The sequence below is a fragment of the Nicotiana tomentosiformis genome, chromosome 2 (genome assembly GCF_000390325.3).
Source record: "Nicotiana tomentosiformis chromosome 2, ASM39032v3, whole genome shotgun sequence".
Classification (NCBI taxonomy): domain Eukaryota; kingdom Viridiplantae; phylum Streptophyta; class Magnoliopsida; order Solanales; family Solanaceae; genus Nicotiana; species Nicotiana tomentosiformis.
The window spans coordinates 190,037,614-190,058,645 of NC_090813.1; the positions used below are offsets into that span (position 1 = coordinate 190,037,614).

Sequence of the window (21,032 nt, forward strand, 5' to 3'; positions counted from 1 at the left end):
GCTACCTTCCCACATATGCCGTGCGGGTTGACTTTTCCAATCCACAAAGGTTCCAGTTTCATTCCAATTAAGGGGAATAATATCACAATCCACCCCTACACCGGCAAGTATAGTTTTAGGTGTGGGCCTTATGACCCACCCTTCCTCGGTATTGCTAATGATGCTCCCAAAAATAGTTTTGATTTAATTTGCAAATAGAAATATCAAAAATACAATTGTACTCACCTCAACATATTTCACAATATATGAATTCTCATTAGTATTTTCAGTCATTCATAACGACAATATTTCCTTGGATCATTAGGCCATTCACAAGATTCTTTATTCCTGGCACAATGGCCGTATTTCATATTTCACACTTTCACCTCTTTCAATTTCAAAGATCACCATCAAGTATCAACATATAGTATATTCTAAAAATCATATACTTCAAATCCATTTGAAATGCAAACTTCAGACACAAATGGTTTCTTCCCAAAGAATGAAGCATACCAACCAGCAATAGAAACACACATGAGAATCATAAACAGTCAATACACCATTTACTCTTGCAATACTCTTCCCCAGAAATGACAATGTACAATTTCAACACATGAGTATATAGGACTCGAATCACACTAGATATATTTATAAATCAAATCATTAGTTAAAGCAACCACTAATGGGCATGAATTTAGTACAAAAGCTTTTAGACAATTCTATCTTTCATCGAAACACGACTCAAAGCCATAACCTTTTAATACGTAACCCACACTTTGAAACTTACAGAAACATTATGGAATTCAATTCCAAGAGAGAAAGTTTAGCCAACATACCTCAATTGAGCTTCTTTAGACTCTACAATTTTCCGGAACCCTTAGCAACCTCAATCTATTTTAACAATATACAAATTGAACCCAAAATTAGGAAAACGTTCATGGTTCTAGTTCACTTCTTATTTTTCCCACACTCTTTATCACATGCATGCAAGATAAACAACCCTCACACCCATGGACCATCTTATTAATACCCCATTATAGCTATGTTTGAAATTAAGAGCCGGGGTGATGAAGTCTTACCTTTTTGGATGAAGAATTTGGTACTCTACTTGAATATTTTCGAGCTTTGAGTGATGGTTGAAGATTACTTGGTGGGAATTAAGCCCTCCCTCTAGAACCCTCTCTCTCTCACACTCGAAATATGAGAAATGAGCTTCAAAATGGACTAAATGGGTGTTTTAATGGAATGGGGGTCCGATTTTAAATTAAGAAAAATAGTTCCCCGACATAGGTCTACGGTCACATATGCGACCGCATAATGGTTATGCGGTCCGCAAAGTGACCGCAGAAATGGCCCTCAGGGGCCTGAACTTTCGGCCCAAGTATGCGACCAGTATGCGGTCCGCATACTCGTTCTGCGGTCGCATAATGCACCGCAGAACTCCCTCCGCAAAAATACAAGAGGGATTATGCGACCGATATGCGGTACGCATATCGATTATGCAGTCGCATAATCGACCGCAAAACGGACCTTAAGTTGGCCAAACTTACTGCTTCACTCTGCGGCCATTATGCGGTCCGCAGAGTGATTATGCGGCCGCATAATGGGCCGCATAAACGTGCTTTTCCGCCAAAAATTTTCCTTTACCTTCTGGTGCCTTGTTCAACCCAAAAAGTCCGAACCGCGGCTCGGAAGCTCGCCACGAAGATCTTATACCATCCTAAAACACGTAAGCCTACTCCGGCACCACGAAACGTTGAATTCACTTGCGAAAATTATTGGGCTTTACACTGAAATACTTCAAAATTTTCTGGGGTGTTACAGAGATATGAAAAGAATAAGATAGAAGGGGACTCTGAGGTCTGTGGGTGCGGACAGGTGTACCTAGAAATCTCCAAAGAAGCAATACAGCGCACTAATATCGAGGTTGATAGGATGTACATGGATCTTCACAAAACATGTGCAGAAGCGTAGTATGAGTATCCCATAAGGGTACCCAGTAAGTTTTAAGCCTAACCTCGGTAGAGTAGTGACGAGGTCGGGTCAAGGTCCTACTGGATATAATAAGAAACAAGACAGAGATAATATGATATAATGAAAATGATAGGGAAGTGAGCAATAAAGAATTTACGGGAATTAACAACACAGAATCAAGGAAAGCTAATGCAACACGAAAGGAAAACAAGAATTTTACATGTTAAAGAAAACAAGAACAAAACAATACAACAAATGCAAAATAACAACAGGGCACTCCCGAGGTACCGCCTCGTAGTCCCAAATAGTAAAAACAAATCACAGTCTTTCCGTATATCACCGCGGGAGCCTTTTTATTTGGCTTTTGAAAATCGTTTTCCCGAAATAGCATCCCGCATTTTAGCCCACCTAATCAAACCGCATGGCTTCTAGTAGTTCCCCTACTAGCCACATGTATCAAGCCCACCTTTTCTCACCGCATGAGTTTCAACACCCAAAACTTATACCACCGCATGCGTATCACTAATCACAACGGCACGGCAATAACCTTGTGCAAACAACAGCAAACGCACGGCAGAAACCTCGTGCAACAATAACAATAGCACGGAAGAAACCTCGTGAAACAATAACAACAGTCACCTCAACAGTAATCACGAAAACCAAAACATAACAGCTGAAACAATGATATTTCAAAGATAGCAGTTTTAAGTAAAGACTTCCACAGTTATGTAATGAATACGAAATCAAGAAAGCGGGTAATTCAACTAAGCATGTAGTATAAGTTGCAAATAAGATATAAGACAAGTAGACATGTGAGATTAGGCAAAACATGATGACTATACATGCTAAAGTAACTCAATTAAGGCATAAAAAGGAAACTACTTACCTAGAACCGGATTTTCAACAATTAGCCCGTGTACGCACTCGTGAACTTGCGTACACGGCCTTCACATATTGCAAATTACCATAACAGTACCAAATTCTAAGGAAAATTTCCCCCACATAAGGTTAGACATGTCACTTACCTCAAACCATGGCCAATCAATCAATAAGAAGGCCTTTCTCTCAATTTTGCTACTCCAAACGGCTCAAATCTAGCCAAAACTAATTACACTATATATATTACACTATATATATATATATATATATATATATATATATATATATATATATATATATATATAGTAAACTAATCTAAGAAATTATGATTTTTGCAAAGAATTTGAAAATCGCCTCAAAAAGTAGACCCGGGCCCACGTCTCGGAACCCGACCAAAATTATAAAATCCGAACACCCATTCGATATTGAGTCCAACCATATAAGAATTATTCAAATCCGATCTCATTTCTCCTTTCAAAACTCAAGAATTCGGTCTAAGAACATTTCCACCTTTTCCCCCAATTTTTCAACCCAAATCCTTAATTAAAAGAAGAAATCAAAGATAGATTAGTGGGATTTAATCAAAAACGAGTTAGGAACTCTTACCCCAACAATCCCTCTGAAAATCTCTCAAAAGATCGCTTTAATCCGAGCTCTCAAGTCCAAATAGTGAAAATGACATAAACCCTCGATTTTGAAATTTAAGTTCTGCTGCCCATATGTTTTCACTACGCGATCGCTAAAATTCCCATGCGATCACGTAGAACAAAATAAACTGCCCCAACAAAATGGCCTACGTGAACGCGAAGACCAAGCCACGAACGCAATGGTCACCACACTTGAACCTATGTTAACGCGCTCCAAACCCTGCGATCGAGTAAGCTTAAAGCCTGACGCCAAACTTACCACTCCACATACACGATCACGCTGAGCACATCGCGTCCACGATGACATGAGCCTCGCGAAGCTATGCGAACACGAACACACAAACACAAACACGAAGAACATTTTCCCCTTCTTCCACAACAACCCTTCACGATCGTGATCCCCCTTTCATGGTCGCATATAAGGAAACCAGCACCAACAGTCTCCAAGTTCCGAAATGCGCCGAACATGGTCTGAATCACCTCAGAGGCCACGAATTGCGCATCGATTAAAGCCTAATGAACTTTTGAACTTCTAACATCCACATCTGATGCCGAAACCTATCAAATCAAGTCCGATTGACCTAAAATTTTACACACAAGTCCTAAATAACATTACGGACCTATTCTAACTTCCAGAATTAAAATCCGACCTCGACATCAAAAAGTCCACTCCCGATCAAACTTTCCAAAAATCTTCCAACTTTTCAACGTTCGCCAATTAATGCTGAAATAACCTACGGACCTCGAAATCAACATTCGGACACGCTCCTAAGACTCAAATCACCATACATAGCTATTGGAACTGCAAGAACTCTATTTTGTATTCATATTCACACTAGTCAAACTACAGTCAATTCCTACAACTTAAACTTCCAAAGTAGGGACTATGTGTCCCATTTCACTCCGAAACTCTCCCGAACCCGACACCAATCACCCCGGCAAGTCAAATAACCACAAAATGAAATAGAGGGAGCAATAAATAGGGGATCGAGGCTAGTACTCTCAAAACGACCCGCCGGGTCGTTACAAACATAATTCAAATAGTACAAGTCAACCCAAAACCTAAGGAGTAGTTTTCTCCACGCAAAATTAGGCAAGATACTTACTTCAATTTGACCAAATAAATAATCAAAGTAGCGTTTCCTTTAGAATTCACCTTCGCTCGGCTGAAATCTAGCCAAAAACGACTTAATAACATCAAACAATATAAGAGAAACCAATTATGATCTTTACACAATTCTCCAAAAGTCAATAAAAGTCAACCCCGGGTTCGTGCAGTCAATACCCAGGTCCAAAGGTAGATCTTGACTGCCCATAACCCATGAGTCCATATATGTATTTTGTTTCAAAATTCAAGTCAAAATCGACTCTCAAAACCTAAATTTTTATTTTTCAAAACTTTGACAAAAATCCCTAAATTTCCTCTATGATTCTCAAAAATTTGATGTTAAATCTAATATATAATCATGAAATATAGTTGAAAATGATTAAAGCTACTTATCCAATGATTGTAGGTAAATATTCCCTCTCCAAACCGCCTCCTACCGAGTCTAGGATTCTAAAATAGGAAAACAATGAAGTTAAGTCCCATAATTCACCCTTATATTCAGCTGCAAATGTCGCATATGCGACCCAGGGTTTGCAAATATGATGACCGCATATGCGACCCATTGTTTGAAAAAGCGAACACTGTCAAGTCCGCCCAGAAGTCACAAATGTGAAGCAGGGACAATCGCAAAATCAAAGAAGAAGTTCGTACATACGAACAGACCACTGCCCAACCTTTATCGCAAATGCGAATTGGGCTTTACAAAAGCAATATCGCAAATACAGAGCCCTTATCGAAAATGCGAAAAGAACCAACATCCGAGACCTCGCAACCCCCCTCACAAATGCGAGGTCCACAAATGCGAACCATAGCTCGCATGTGCGAGACCTGCTGCACCAGACCTATAACCAGCAATCTAAACACTTTCTAACACCTTGAAATGCGTTCAAAACTCATCCGAGCCCTTGGGGCTCTACACCAAATATCAATACAATTCTAAAGACATAATACAAACTCGTTCATGCGATCAAACCATCAGGATAACATCCGAAATAATAAATCAGACCTCTAAAACACATGAAATTTATATGAAACTCAAGAACTGTAACGACCCGACCGGTTATTTTAAGCATTTTCACTTTTCTCCGTAGTTTGAGGGCATGAGTAGCTCCGTTTGATATATTATGACTTGTGTGAATCATCAGTTTTAGTTTTCAGGTCATTCGAAAGTGATTTGGAAGAATGAATTTCATGTTTGAAGCTTTAAGTTGGAAGAGTTGACCAAGTTTGATTTTTGTAAAATTGATCACGGAACGGAGTTTTGATGGTTCCGTTAGGTTCGGATGGTAATTTTAGACTTGGGCGTATGCCGAATTTGCATTTGGATATGTCTAGAAGGATTCGGCACTAATTGGCAAAAATTGGAAATTTGAAGGTTTGGAAAGTTCATAATTTTGACTGGGAGTTGAATTTGATGATATCAGAATCAGATTGTGGTTCGGGAAATTGGAATAGCTTCTTTATGTCATTTGGGACTTGTGTGCATAATGCGAGTTCATTCCGGGTTGATTTGATATATTTCAGCGCGAGTTTTGGAAGTTGAAAGTTTAAAGTTGAAAGTTCATTTAAGTTCAAATTGAGGTGTGATTTGTCTTTTCGATGTTGTTATGTGTGATTTGAGGCCTCGAGTAGGTACGTGGTATGTTAGAGGACTTGTTGGTATATTCGGACGGGGTCCCGAGTGGCTCGAAAGAGTTTCGGACAAGGTTCATATCGTTTGGATCAATTTTGGTTAAGGCTACTAGTGGTAGGATCTGGTGTGATCGCACCTGCGGCTAGTTTTGCGTAGGTGCGATGGTCATAGAAGAAGAAGTATTGTCACACATGAGAAAAAGGTTGAGTTGGGATGCCTCCACAGAAGCAGAATTTGTAGCGCATATGCGTGCGCGCAGAAGTGAGATTTGTGAGCGTAGGAGCGGGCGTTGGCGCAAATGCGTATTCTAGTGTCGCACCTGTGATATCACAGGAGCGGATATTTTTCCGCAGGTGCGAGGGCATTTCTCCAGTGCTTCTCTACAGAAGCGGAACTTTGGTCGCAAAAGCTACACCGCAGAAGTGGGTAATGGTGTTACAGATGCGGCGATGCCTGGGAAGAAGCTATATATCGAGGGCTATGCTATTTTATTCATATTTGGAACTATAGAGCGCGGATTGAAGCAATGTTTGAGGATATTATCACCATATGGATTGGGGTAAGTATTCTCTACCTAGTTTTTATTTTATTTCATGAATCAATCTTCTTTTTTGGCATTTGATTGAGAATTTCAATAGAGAAATTGGGAGTTTTTGTCTAAAATTTCATAAAGTGAATTTTCGAGATTTGAGCATCGATTCGGAGTCGGATTTGAGTGCGGGAATGCACCATGTGAATTATGATTTAGTCGATTCCATGGAAATGTGTAGCTATCTTATCTGAACATTTTTACTGTACTTTATGTGTTAGAGCACCTGAGTTGTAATTTATGCTAGAAATCATGCTTAGGCCACGTGCTGGTACTATTGGGACCCTCAGAGGTCGTGTTATATGTTGAATTATTTTCTTAATTTGAAATTTATACTCAGTCATAACTATTATTTACATATCATATCTCAGTATCTGTTGTCCTTTATTTTTACATCATATCATTACAGTTAGGCTGATTATCATGATTCTTGTGAGCCCGACAGATTGAAGGGATTGATGACTGAGTGAGGCCGAGGGCCTGATTATGAGGATATTTATGGGATCGGGTTGCACTCCGCAATATGTCTGTTTGATTCATGCCATGATTGGCTTATTATAGCGATTGGGCTGGAATTGCCTCTGTCTGTACATCCACAGTGAGAGCGGGTACCTACTGAGTGCGAGTACCGAGCGCGAGTGCCAAGAGCGAGTGCCGAGTGATTGGGATGACTGAATGATTATAAGGACTGAGTGACTAGGAAGACTGAGTGAATTGTTACTCTGGGAGTATGCATATGGTTTATTCACTATGTTATATTGCATTCGACATGCACACTTGACATACAAGCATGGAGATGAATTTTTCTCATGTTGTACGGTATCACGTCATTCATGACTTCTCATACACATTGACATGTAGGCATAGAGATGTACTTTCCTCATGCCATTTGATAATGAAACATTTACTTGTTGAAACATTTTGGGAAAAATCACGGTTTTACAAACTTACTCATATTTTAGTTCTTTCGGTAAAAGATTTTGGACTTACTGTTATACTTGACAAGAATGCTTATTTTCGGTAACTGTGAATGAGTTGAGCATCTTGTCTCTGAGTTATTTTCTTGTACCATTTTTATTATATTGTTATGAACTGTGGTTGGTTATTGGAGTTGGACTCTGACCCTTGTCCCAGCTCGTCACTACTTTCAACCTAAGGTTATGTTTGTTACTTATTGAGTACATGGGGTCGGTTGTACTCATACTACACTTATGCACCTTGCGTGCAAATGTTTGATGATGATGTTGCTGCGTACGGCGGAAGCTGGATTTGAAGATGTACCTCTATTCCAGTTATGTCTATTACTTGTCCTTGGTAGCATTAGATTCGAATTTTGTTCATTTACATTTCAAACAGATGTGTAATTATTTCAATTTAGTTTTATAAAAATCTAAATCTTAGAAGCTCATGATTTGTACTACCAGTCCTTGGGAATTTCTTGTATAAAAGCAGTTATTTTATCATTTCTTCTCTTAATCAATCTCATTAAATTGGATAGTAGTTAATTGGCTTACCTAACGAGTTGGGTTAGTTGACATCACGACTAGTTGGATTTTGGGTCGTGACAAGTTGATATCAGAGCTCTAGGTTCATAGGTTCTACGAGTCTTGAGCAAGTGTCTAGGAGAGTGCTGCGGATCGGTATGATGGCGTCCATACCTATCTTCGAGAGCCTACAGGGCATTTAGGATAAACTTCCCATATTTCTTTCCTTATCATGCGGCATTGATTCATCTTGAAGCGTAACCCTTTGAATCCCTTCCATGCATTCGTATGCGCATGTGAGCGTTCGGTATCAGCTGTGCATCAACGTCTTGTGATTCCATGGATGAGGTACGAGATGTGATTTCGGTGTGCTGATGATGAGCAGAGGACTTGAGGTCGGGTTTTGACTCTAGCTTGAGCACTGGGATTTTCGTTGTGCGAACACGTGCTTTCGGACTTATAAGTCTGGTAGTGTCCCTATTAATGGAATTTGTAGGTCGATGAGTGGTTGGATGACCATATGATGAGTATGATGTGACTGCGGGGTGTGTTCAAATGGTTTGAAAGTGACGGGAAGAGTTTGCTTGGGATGTGAGAAGGACTATTGGGTGCTTGATTTCTATCTTGGTGTGACGTATAGTCTCAAGTTATGAGTGTGTCGAAAGATTTTTCATGTTGTTTAATTGTGGAACGATGTATATTTTCAAGTCTTGTTGTGAGTTCAGACTCAGGAAGATTAAGTGATGGCGTAGTAGTTGTGGCTTTGAAAGGTTATAGAGAGATGTCAGTTTGAAGCTAACCAGGTGGATTATCACATGCGGATAATCTACGGATATGTGGTCCTTATGATGTTGTTTGGGGGCTTTCTTTTCTACCAGTGGGTTATATTTGTGCGATTTGAGTTTGGATCGGTTGTAATAGTTGACCGGATCGTCACGTGGATGTATGCGAGCTTAGTAGATGATTTGAGGTACTATATAGTTTGTGTTATGTGAGCATATGAAGGATTAGGTTGAATCTCCCTGCAGTATTATGGTAGTAATAAAGTATGGGTACTATGAGTTATCGAGTATTTTGATCTATGGCTTTGATCCAAGTGGGAGAGTCTGCTATCACCGATTTGATTGCATGGTTATGTGTTATGCTGGTTTCGGGTTAAGGCATACTAGTGAATTAAATGTGACTTGCAAAGGTTAATATCGAGGATAACTTGAGAAAAAGAATTTCTAGGTACGGTTATGTTACACTTTATGGGTATATGGGAATCATGGGATGATTGAGTTGTTATTCGTGAAGGATGTAGTGCGCATGAAGTAGGAAATTGCTCGGTTGTTTAAAGGTGTAGATTACTTCTTTGGGTGTTATTGTGCTAGTGGGGCACAAGTCGTTTGGTCGGTGCAATTAAAGTTTGAGCAGAGTGGATGACTCTCGAAAAGGTTCTAATGGATTCAAGATTTACATGTAGCAATTGAGAGTTTTGCGGATTTGTATATGGATAGAATATGAGATTTAAGTTGGATGGTGTCAAGACTTGTGGCATTTCTATATCATTACGGATTCTACATTTCAGCATCAGAAAGGTGATAGAAATGACTTTAGATTCACAGAAGGTCTCTTCAGAGTGGGTGTCTCGGTTGGGGTACTTTTGGATGCTTAAGAGGGAATGCAGTGGCTTATAGCCTTAGGGCAGTGTGGTTTTATTCTAGGATCTTGTGGGGTGAGTTTTGGTTGAGGATCATGGTATTATGGAAAGGAAGAGTGTCAACTTGAGGTTGATTCAGAAGGAACTAGGAGAAAATAGGACAGCTTGGCAGTAGGTTGGATCAGCACGGTAATGGGTATGATCGGTTACTTTGGTACCTATGATGTGGTTAGTCTCTACAGGTGTTTTGTGGCAATAATTTTAGGTATGGCGACCTGCGTGGCTTGGTTGAGTTAGAGATATTCAGTTTTGATGGCTTGGTTATGTGCAAATGGGTTTCGAAGAGTTCTCGATGGTTTTTACCATGGTTTGAGATGGATATTTCGTACTAGCATGAGAAGCATGTTGCGTATTGTGATTTTTCTCCTGGATGGGATCAAATGGAAGGTTCCTGACCTATCGGGTATGTATTCTGATGGTGACTATGAGTTTATTATGAAATTCTCATAGTTTTATATGATGGCATGATAGATGCGGTGTGTTGTGTGGGGTTATGATTCGGATGTGCAAGGTCACGGTCCAGATTTGGAGGGGAGGTCATGAATTTTGGACAGCATGGACAGTTTCAGATATTTAGATGAATGTTATAACTACTTGGTAATTTCTAAGAAGGGTGCACATTTCAGGAGGCGCACTATGTGTTGACCTACGGATGCTTTATTGGTATTGCGGTACTCGCCTGGTTGATTGATTGCTGATATTCAAATTTTTTCTATGTGGCACAAAAGAATTTTAGAAGTATTCCTCGTGGGATGTTCATGTATGAGAGATGTGTTAGACATTCAGGCGGTAGAGTTTGGATCAAATATGGTGATTCGTGTGTTCTATGGATTTGGAGATCGGAAATTCTGAGAAGCATATTGTTTCGTGGTTGTGGAATATGAAGATGTGGCTAAAGCTGGCCAGATGATAGTATGTGTTATGGTTAGGTCATTGTGGACCTTCGGAGGGTTATTTATCTATTTGTGGATGACCAGAGTTGATTTGGGCCCCAATTAGTAGACCCAATGAGGATGTGTATTCTACACCTGGTCGGATTGGTTGACTTTGTACTGCTATTGTTGAGCGATGTGTCATTCGGTAGATTTAAGCTTATTCGTGTTCTAATATGATCTATGTGTTACTCATCTATGCTACGAGGGGTTGTGCTTTGTTGGTTATAAGTACACATGGTGCAGTTCTATTTGGGTCTTGTAGCGGGATTTGAGCGAGATGGTTATTGGCGTGTCGAATGGTTGATTACGCCTTGGTTATGTTTTCTCTGGGCTATGGTATATTGTGCTAATTTCTTCTCCATGGTTATGGTCATACACTTCATGTATTTGATGTCAAATTGCGTGTAGTTGTTGATTTTGATCATGGTGTCTTGAGGTATTTCATATGGACCCGTGTTTGGAAGGGGTCACGCATTGTAGCTGGGTTATGTTGGGACATGATCCCTTGTGTTATATTCGTGTATCTTGATTCTACTATGTGTGATGGGTTCGTAGCATTGCGCTTGTGGTGGTATCTATTGAACTTGTAAGACGGTACTATCATTTGAGTCATTTTCCATGTTTGAATACATTTGAATTGTTGCTTATTGGTGCACGGATTGCACAGTTTGTGGCTCTAGGTAGTATTGGTGTGGAATGTCAGTAGAGTAGCTTGTATTTGATGAGATGAAGCCTTTGGGCTTGAAGTGATTGCTATCAAATTTGATTATGGTGTGTTCGAGAGAGTAATATCGGAAGTCAGCTTAGAATTTGGGCTATGATTCTAGTTAGGTGAGAGAGCTCCATGACTTGTTGATATAATGAGTGGTTAAGAGTTTTTGCATGTTTCTTTTATCATTGGCAGTGTACAAAGGTTCAGAACAAGATTTTAGTTAATATGAGGTTTGTTACCGGTGTCGAGTTGGTTATCAAACAGCTATTGCGGTCGGAAGTTATTGCTATGAGTATTTGAGTTATGTGGTATATCTTGTGATTGTGTCTTGGGTTATGGTTATGGCTTGATCCAGCTTGTTCAGACTTATACAGTGTGTGGATGTGAGATTCGGGTCTTATAGGTAATTCTGAATGTTGGAAATTAGATTCTAAGGTTTATGGGCTAAGGTTGAATTAAATATCTTCAGTTAGGTTGTGTCATCCGGCTTATATGGGTTAGGGTGAAATGGGATCACCCCCGGGTATGTACATGGTAAGGTTACATAGTGATTGATGGCTTTGGAACAACTCTTGGTACGTTCGAGGATGAACGTATGTTTAAGTGGGGGAGAATGTAACGACCCGACCGGTCATTTTGAGAATTTGCACTTCTCTCAGTAGTTTGAGGGCATGAGTAGCTCCGTATGATGTATTATGACTTGTGTGAATCGTTGGTTTTGGTTTTCAGGTTCTACGGAAGTGATTTGGAAGAATGAATTTCATGTTTAAAGCTTTAAGTTGGAAGAGTTGACCAAGTTTGACGTTTGTGTATTTGACCCCGGAACGAAGATTTGATGGTTCTATTAGGTCCAGATGGTGATTTTGACTCGGGCGTATGCCCGGATTTGCAATTGGATATTTCTAGAAGGATTCAGCACTAATTGGCAAATGTTGGAAATTTAAACATTTGGAATGTTCATAAGTTTGACCGGAAGTTGATTTTAATGATATCGGATTCGGATTGTGGTTCTTGGAATAGGAAAAGCTTTGTTATGTCATTTGGGACTTGTGTGCAACATCTGAGTACATTCCGAGTTGATTTGATATGTTTCGGCACGAGTTTTGGAAGTTGAAAGTTCAAAGTTCATTTAAGTTCGAATTGAGCGATTTGTCATTTCGATGTGTGATTTGTGGCCTCGAGTAGGTCCGTGTTATGTTAGGGTACTAGTTGGTATATTCGGACGAGGTTCCGTGTTGCTCGAAAGAGTTTCGAACGAGGTTCAGATCGTTTGGATCAATTTTGGTTAAGGCTGCTGGTGGTGGGATCTGGTGTGCTCGCACCTGCGACTGGTTTTGCGCAGGTGCGATAGTCGCAGAAGCTGTAGTATTGTCGCACCTGCTATGAAGGTTGAGTTAGGCTCCCTCCACATAAGTGGAATTTGTAGCGCAGAAGCCAGATTTGTGAGCGCATGAGCAGGCGTTGGGGCAGAGGCGCGTTCTAGTGCCGCACTTGCGATATCGCAGGAGTGGATGTTTTTCCGCAGGTGCGAGGGCCATTTCTTTAATGCTTCTCCATAGAAGCGGAACTTTGGTCGCAAAAGCGACGCCGCAGAACCAGCTAATGGTGTTGCAGATGCGACGATGCCTGGGCAGAAGCTATATATCGAGGGCTTGGCTATTTTATTCATATTTGGAACTATGGAGCCGGATTGAAGCAATGTTTGAGGAGATTTTCACCATATGGATTGGGGTAAGTGTTCTCTACCTGATTTTTATTTAATTTCATGAATCAATCTTCGTTTTTGGCATTTGATTGAAGATTTCAAGAGAGAAATTGGGAGTTTTTTTCTAAATTTTCATAAAGTGAATTTTTATGTTTTGAGCATCGATTCGGAGTCGGATTTGAGTGAAACTAGTATGGTTGGACTCGTAGTTGAATGGGTTATAGGATTTTATGAGTTTTGTCGGGTTTCGATGTGTGGGCCCGGGCTTCACTTTTTGGTTGACTTTGGGGTTTTGATTAAAGATTCGACCTTTATCGTTTGGAATTATTTCGTTAGGCATTATTTGATGTATTCGAGTTGTTTTTGGCTAGTTTCGAGCCGTTCGGAGGTTGATACGCACAGGATGGCATTTTTGGAGCATTGTTTGGCTTGCTCGGTACTAGATTTGGCTTGTTCCAGGTAAGTAACACTTTTAAACTTGGTGTTGAGGGTAGGAAACCCTGAATTACGTGTTATATGATCGATGTTAAGATGACGCACATGCTAGGTGAAGGGCATGTGGGCGTGCACCATGTGAATTGTGATTTAGTCGATTCCATGGAACTATGTAGCTATCTTATCTGAATATTTTTACTGTACTCAATGTGTTAGAGCACCTGAGTTATAATTTATGCTAGAAATCATGTTTAGTCCACATACTGGTACTGTTGGGACCCTCAGAGGTCGTGTTACATGGTGAATTTTATACTCAGTCATAACTATTATTTGCATATCATATCTTAGTCTCTGTTGTGCTTTATTTTTACATCATATCATCATTGTTGGACTGATTATCAGGATTCTTTTGAGCCCGAGAGACTGAAGAAATTGATGACTGAGTCAGGTCGAGGGCCCGATTGTGAGGATATTCATGGGATCCGGCTGCATGCCGCAGCATGTTTATTTGATTCATGCCATGATTAACTTATTATAGCGCTTGGGCTGGAATTGCCCATCCGGAGTATGCACATCCACAGTTAGCGCATGTACCTAGTGAGTGTGAGTGTGAGTGCGAGTGTCGAGCGTGATGCCGAGAGAGAGTGCCAAGTGATTGGGAAGACTGAGTGATTGTGAGGACTAAGTGACTGTGAGGACTGAGTGACTGGGAGGACTGAGTGAATTGATACTCTGAGAGTATGCATATGGTTTATTCACTGTGTTGTATTACATTGGACATGCACATTTAACATACAGGAATGGAGATGCATTTTCCTCATGTTGTACGGTATCACGTCATTCATGACTTCTCATACACATTGACATGTAGGCATAGAGATGTACTTTCCTCGTGCTATTTGATAATGAAACATTTACCTGTTGAAAAGTTTTGGAAAAATTACGGTTTTACAAACTTACTCATATTTTGGTGCTTTCAATAAAAGATTTGGGATATACTGTTATGCTTGAAAAGCATGCCTATTTTTCTTAACTGTGAACGAGTTAAGCATCTTATCTCTGAGTTATTTTCTTGTACTATTTTTATTATATTGTTATGAACTGTGGCTGGTTATTGGAGTTGGACTCTGACCCTTGTCCCAGCTCGTCACTACTTTCAACCTAAAGTTAGGTTTGTTACTTATTGAGTACATGTGGTCGGTTGTACTCATACTACACTTCTGCACCTTATGTGCAGATGTTGGATGTTGATGTTACTGCGTACGATGGGAGCTGTATTTGAAGATGTACCTGCATTCCAGTTATGGCTATCACTTGTCCTTGGTAGCATTAGATTCGAATTATGTTCATCTACATTTCAAACATATGTTATAAATATTTCAATTCAGTTTTGTAAAAAAACTAAATCTTAGAAGCTCATGATTTGTATTGCCAGTCCTTGGAAAATTCTTGTATAAAAGCAATTGTTTTATCATTTCTTCTCTTAATCAATCTCATTAATTTGGATAGTTGTTAATTGGCTTACCTAACGGGTTGGGTTAGGTGCCATCACGATTAGTTGGATTTTGGGTCGTGACAAGAACTTCTAAAAAAACAAATGCACGTCTGATTCCTATTAAATCAACTCGAAATGACCTTAAACTTTGCAAACAATATCCAAATAGCAAAACGGACCTATTTCAAGTCCCAAAACTAAAATCAGAACCCGATAACCATAAAGTCAAACCATGGTCAAATTTAGAAAAATTCTAAACCTTTAAATTGCCAACTTTCGGCATAACAAGTCAAATCAATCTAGGGACCTCCGAATTCAATTTCGTGCATATGCCCAAGTTCAAAATCATCGTACAAACCTAACAGAATCATCAAAACTCCGATCCGAGATCAAATACGCAAATGTCAAACTTGCTCTACTCTTCCAACTTAAACTTCTAAAATGAGAATCATTCATCCAAATCAATCTCGAACCACTCGAAAATCAAAACTAATGATACGCACAAGTCATAATATACCATGTGAAGCTATTTGTGACCTCAAACCGCCGAACTGAATGCAAATGCTCAAAACGATCAGTCGGGTCGTTACATAGTTATATGATCCAGCATTAAATCAACTATTACAAATCATCCAAATGGCCAGAATAAATATGGTAGCGGACTTAAGAAAACAACAAATTGTATTTGTTACTGCAAAATCCAATATTTGTTCATTTTGCAGATCATCTGAGATCTTTTCAGTCTCAATCAACATAAGAAATCTTATTGTGCTTGGCAAATTATTTTCTTCACTTTTGGCAATTGATCATTCGCTTTATATCCAAGCTGTGGGCAATCAAGCTTCCATCGACTATCAAATAGTAAACATTTCTCTTTTTCTCTCTTTATTGTCAATTTATTACTCTATTTCATATTTATCTTAATTATTTAGCTATTTATCGAATCAATTGCATGTGCCCTACTTTTATAAATTCAATTATTTTATCCTAATATTCAATTTTTAGGTTAAATAGTACGTGTGTTACCTAGCTGATCGGATAGAAATATGTCTGTAAATAGTGGGAGAAGGAAAAATCAGAAAGGAAGATTTAAATTGTATTGAAACTCTGCTCGACTTCCTATGGTGAAATTGTAAATGTTAAATTATATATTTAATCCCGGCAGGAGACAATTTAGTGAAAGAAACTTATTGTACTTTTTTGACTTAAGAGCTAAAAAAATTTCCCACGTCATAAAGATATTTAGAAATAATTAGTGGGTGCCTTTTGCATTTTAAAAATAATTTCCAAACTTTGTGTCGATTGTTTGAGTTACCAAGAGTTTCTTGCCCGTTCAAAATGGGAAAGGTTATTGTTTGAGAAAATGAAGCTGAAGAGCAGGTGAACTGTTACTTAATTCATGGGCATCATAAGCCATCCTGTTTTTTTTTAATTAAAAATGAAAAGAAAAGTAATTTTATTAATCAATTGTGAGTATAATTTTATTTGTTCTCTTTATTCTCCTCTCTGAACTGTTTTCCATGATTTGAAGACTTAAGCAGCATATTTCTCGAACATAGAATGATGCAGACCTCTTTATAATGTATTTGATCTCCAAGAAAGTCGGACAATACTCCGGATCGATCACGAGGAAACACTTCTATTGATATCTCCTTCTTGTTTCCTTAATTGACTGCAACAATTGAGGGTCAAATGTAGATCTTCTTGAATTATTTGATTGTCGAAAAACGTCTAACCACATTTTGAGGTAATTTCGAGGAAGAGCGTCTTTTGATTGCTTCAACTTGAGAAAGACAATATTTAATGTTTTGATCTCTTTGTGAATATCCTAAACGTTTATGGGATTTTCCGAGATAGGCATCCTCTATTCATATGCCTAAATTGCAACATAATTGCTTTCAATATATAGCAAATTTATTTCATTTAAATCATCTCTCTTTTTCTTTTATTTGAAGCAAAATATTTAGACTGCAAAAGTTAAAGACAGAAAAAAAAAAAAAAAAAAAAAGAAGCAGAACTCATATGGCTATCTTAGAAATGATCTAGCATCAGTTGAACAAATATTTTCAATATTTCACCACTATCTTAGATACAAAAAAGCAATATCGCAAATACTGATCGCCAGATATTTACAAACACTAAAACGTGAATACCCAACAGCATTATTTATGAGCAAATTGAGCCTACTTAAATGATTTATTTATAACAAACCATATCAAACAGAAATGGATGAAAGATTTGGTCGCCAATAATATTTGTGTCAAAGAAGCTAATTGGACCTCCTTCCATTTGTTTATATTTACTGCATGTCTCTCATTTTACGTAGATATATGTATTTTTATTGATAATATAGAGTCTTGTATCATATTAGATATTACAAAATCTTTTGGTCCTACAGAAGTGCGTGAATCATGTTGAAACTTGACAATAACTTGTTACCTGCAATATGATTTTATAATAGCCTAGCCTGTCTATATAAGCTCATACATATAGCAAAGATCAATATATAACTTGATAGTCCTATTGAACTGACAAATGAAATCGTTTGTTGCTCTTATCCTGCTCTTTTCACTTGTCCTGGTAAGTTTTCACAGATGATTAATTCTAGGCCTCCTTTTTGGTTACTCCCTCCGTCTCATATTAACCATCGTGGTTATTAAAAATAGTTGTCTCAAATTATTTGTCATTTTCAAAATTCAAGACAACATTGATTGCTTTTTTCCTTTTTTATCCTTAGTAATAATTGTTCTTGAAGATGGAGATAACACATAAATAGAATAAATATTTAATGAAGAGAGATTATATCTTAAGACATAAATAAGGGTAGAATAGTCCAATCCCTTTCCTAATAAATATTTCTTAAGGGGCGTGTAAAAGAGAAACACGACACATAATATGAGACAGATGGAGTATTTATTACTCCCTCGGGTCCATAATAAGTGACTTTTTAGCCTTTTTATTTTGGTCCAAAATAAATGTCATTTTACATAATCAAGAAGGAATTAATTTTATTTTTCCAAAATTTACCCTTATTTACATATCCCAATGTGTCAAAGTAATAATTAATTAAGGGTAATTTAGTGAATACTTTTTTTTGTTTAGAAGTTCATATTTTCTTATGGGGTATGCCAAAGACTATAAAGTCACTTATTATGGACAGATGGGAGTGTTAATTACTTTCTTGGTGCACTATCATGCACTTCTTTCTCAATTGACTTGCCTTTCGTATTACAACGTCTTTTTATATCAGATTTTAACAATTGAATTATGTAACTTATACTTTATCTCTTTTAATTTATGTGAACTTATTTGATTGGGCATAAAGGTTTTCTAAAAAGATGAAAACTTTTGAAATTTATGATACTAAACATACCAAATTATTTGTGTGGCTATAAGATTGTTGAAACCTGTGGTCCTTAAATATGTCATATCATTTGTATAGTTTAAAGAGCTTTTTATTAAAGTTAATATTGAAATTCTAAAATTAAAAGAGTTTCCCTAATAGAAATGGGTTCATACTGAATCAAGAGGAGATAGGTTTACGTAAAATTGAAACGGATGGAATAGTATATATTTTTTACCATCTAAAAAGAATGTTTTCTTCTTGAGCATAACTAACATTTGATTTTTGCACAATCCTTGTCGTTTAAACCATCTAGCTAGTGAGCAGCTTAACCTATTTAAACGGATCATTCATTTGTCTTGGTATATCCCTCGCGGGAGGGTCCTTTTAAGCAGATGACTCATCGGGCGGTCGGAGCAGGACTTCTTATCGGAAGTGTAAAAATAGGAATAAATATTTTCTGCAAAGTACTCTTCAAAATGCACTAGAATTTTACGTAGAACTTTATGTGCTCACACTAAATATTTACGAAAAAATGACACTTTATAGCCGCTGTAAAAATAATAGCCAAAAAAATATATAACATTTGTATATTTTGTATATATATATTCTGTATGGTATATATAAAAATTATACAAATTTTACACTTTTTCGGCTACCAGATTTAAATAGTGTCTGGCATGGGATAGAAGTGATAATACCCCAATATTTACATGTGCAGTACCTACAAAGGTAGATCTAATATTAGAATTTTGTGGGTTCTTGATTTAGGACGTTCTCAAGTGTTAATAAATGTGTTCTGAATTTAATTTATACATATACGTAGTGAATTTCTTGATACATATACAAGACTTTAGTCAAAATTATTGGGTTATATCGAACCCATATATTAAAGCCTATACACCCCCACCCCACCCCCCCACCCCTTTCATGTACCAAATATTTGAACATATCTGTGTATATAGATTATGTACTCGATCGTAAAGAAGTTCATATAGCACATATCCAATAGTCTTTTTATGGTTTCTCTTTCTTGGGTAGTACACAAGCAACAGTGATGCAAGAAAAGACCCCGGAGAATATTGGAGAGATGTGATGAAAAATGAACCAATGCCTGAAGCAATCAAACATCTTATGCCTCGGCATTCAGTTCCTCTCTCCAAAGAGAAAACGGATTGTTACACATCATCTTCTGTTGGAGGTGAAGCCTTTGAACCAAGGCCTAATGTATCTGTATACCACGATGACGCCAAGCTGAAAGAAGCTGAGAAATCATTATTCTCGAAAGAGTTCGAGCCAAGGCCTAATGTATCTAGTTATCATCATGATGATGCCGGTCTCAAACAAGAAAAGTCTTTTGCCGAAGAGTTTGAGCCTAGGCCAAATGTTTCGGTGTATCATGATGATAAGTGATTTACATTTTGTATGTCTCTCGGTGTTAAGTGATTTATGAAATAAAGATTTGTAATCATACTTGATGGTTGTATTGAAGTATTTCTTAAATTTATTATGTGTTCGAAGCAATGATCGATATTCTCGACTTCCTTTTAGCTGGTTTGTTTACAGCATTTTGTGGGGTTAATTTCATGAATGGTCACCTAATTTTTACTTTATTACATGAACGTAATTTTTTTTTCAATAAAAAATCACTTAACTTTACCTAAGTATTACGAATGTCAGTGAAGATTAGATAATTATAGTAAATGGATAATTTTGTTTATTTTCTATGTTTATAGAGTGAAGAATAACTATTTTTGTAACCAAAAATAACTTAACTTTACCTACATATTATGAATGTCAATGAACTATTTTCTGTAACCAAAAAGCGACTCAACTCTTCCTAGGTGATAATGCAATCCATCACCTAGAAACAAATCACACTAGATGGCAAAAATCTAAAGTAATAAATTCTCACCAACAAAGTCTACATGTTGAATGTATAAATAGAACAAACTATAACAAACAAATATTCACATACAACAATTTACTTTCTTTTGTTGCAAATAAATATTTTGACATAAAACATAGATTTCTAAAGGGGAATCAAATTTGGTAAAAAAAACTGACATGCATGTTTTTTAGACAAAGACCTCCCTCAAATATCAATGTTCGAGTCTATTGTTATTTTAAAACTACATATCCTCTTACCTAAGATTGGAGTTAGTTTAAGCACAAATTTACATAAACGGTGTGACCTACCTCAGAAATTTGTTGGTTGTGTGGTTACCTATTTCAAATTAAATTTGCAGAGAAAATACAGCAACAGAACACAAGTGAAAGCGAAAAAGAAGTGCCGAATCATGATTTTGGATTAATATTCTCACGACGGTCGTCTAAGGTACCTTTGTGTGCCCAACTGATGTTAAGATCCAATTGGAAAAAGTTAAAAAAAAAAAAAAGGGTGGGGGGGTT

The 21,032-nt window shown here is 37.6% G+C and overlaps 1 long non-coding RNA gene across 1 annotated transcript; it reads left to right on the top strand.

Annotated features, from left to right (window-relative positions):
* The first annotated feature begins 17,770 nt into the window (after nucleotides 1-17,770).
* On the top strand, nucleotides 17,771-20,127 carry LOC104102122 (uncharacterized). The gene is made up of 2 exons (XR_011414463.1): nucleotides 17,771-17,857; nucleotides 19,662-20,127. It is a non-coding gene; the product is annotated as an uncharacterized lncRNA (long non-coding RNA).
* The last annotated feature ends 905 nt before the right edge of the window (nucleotides 20,128-21,032 follow it).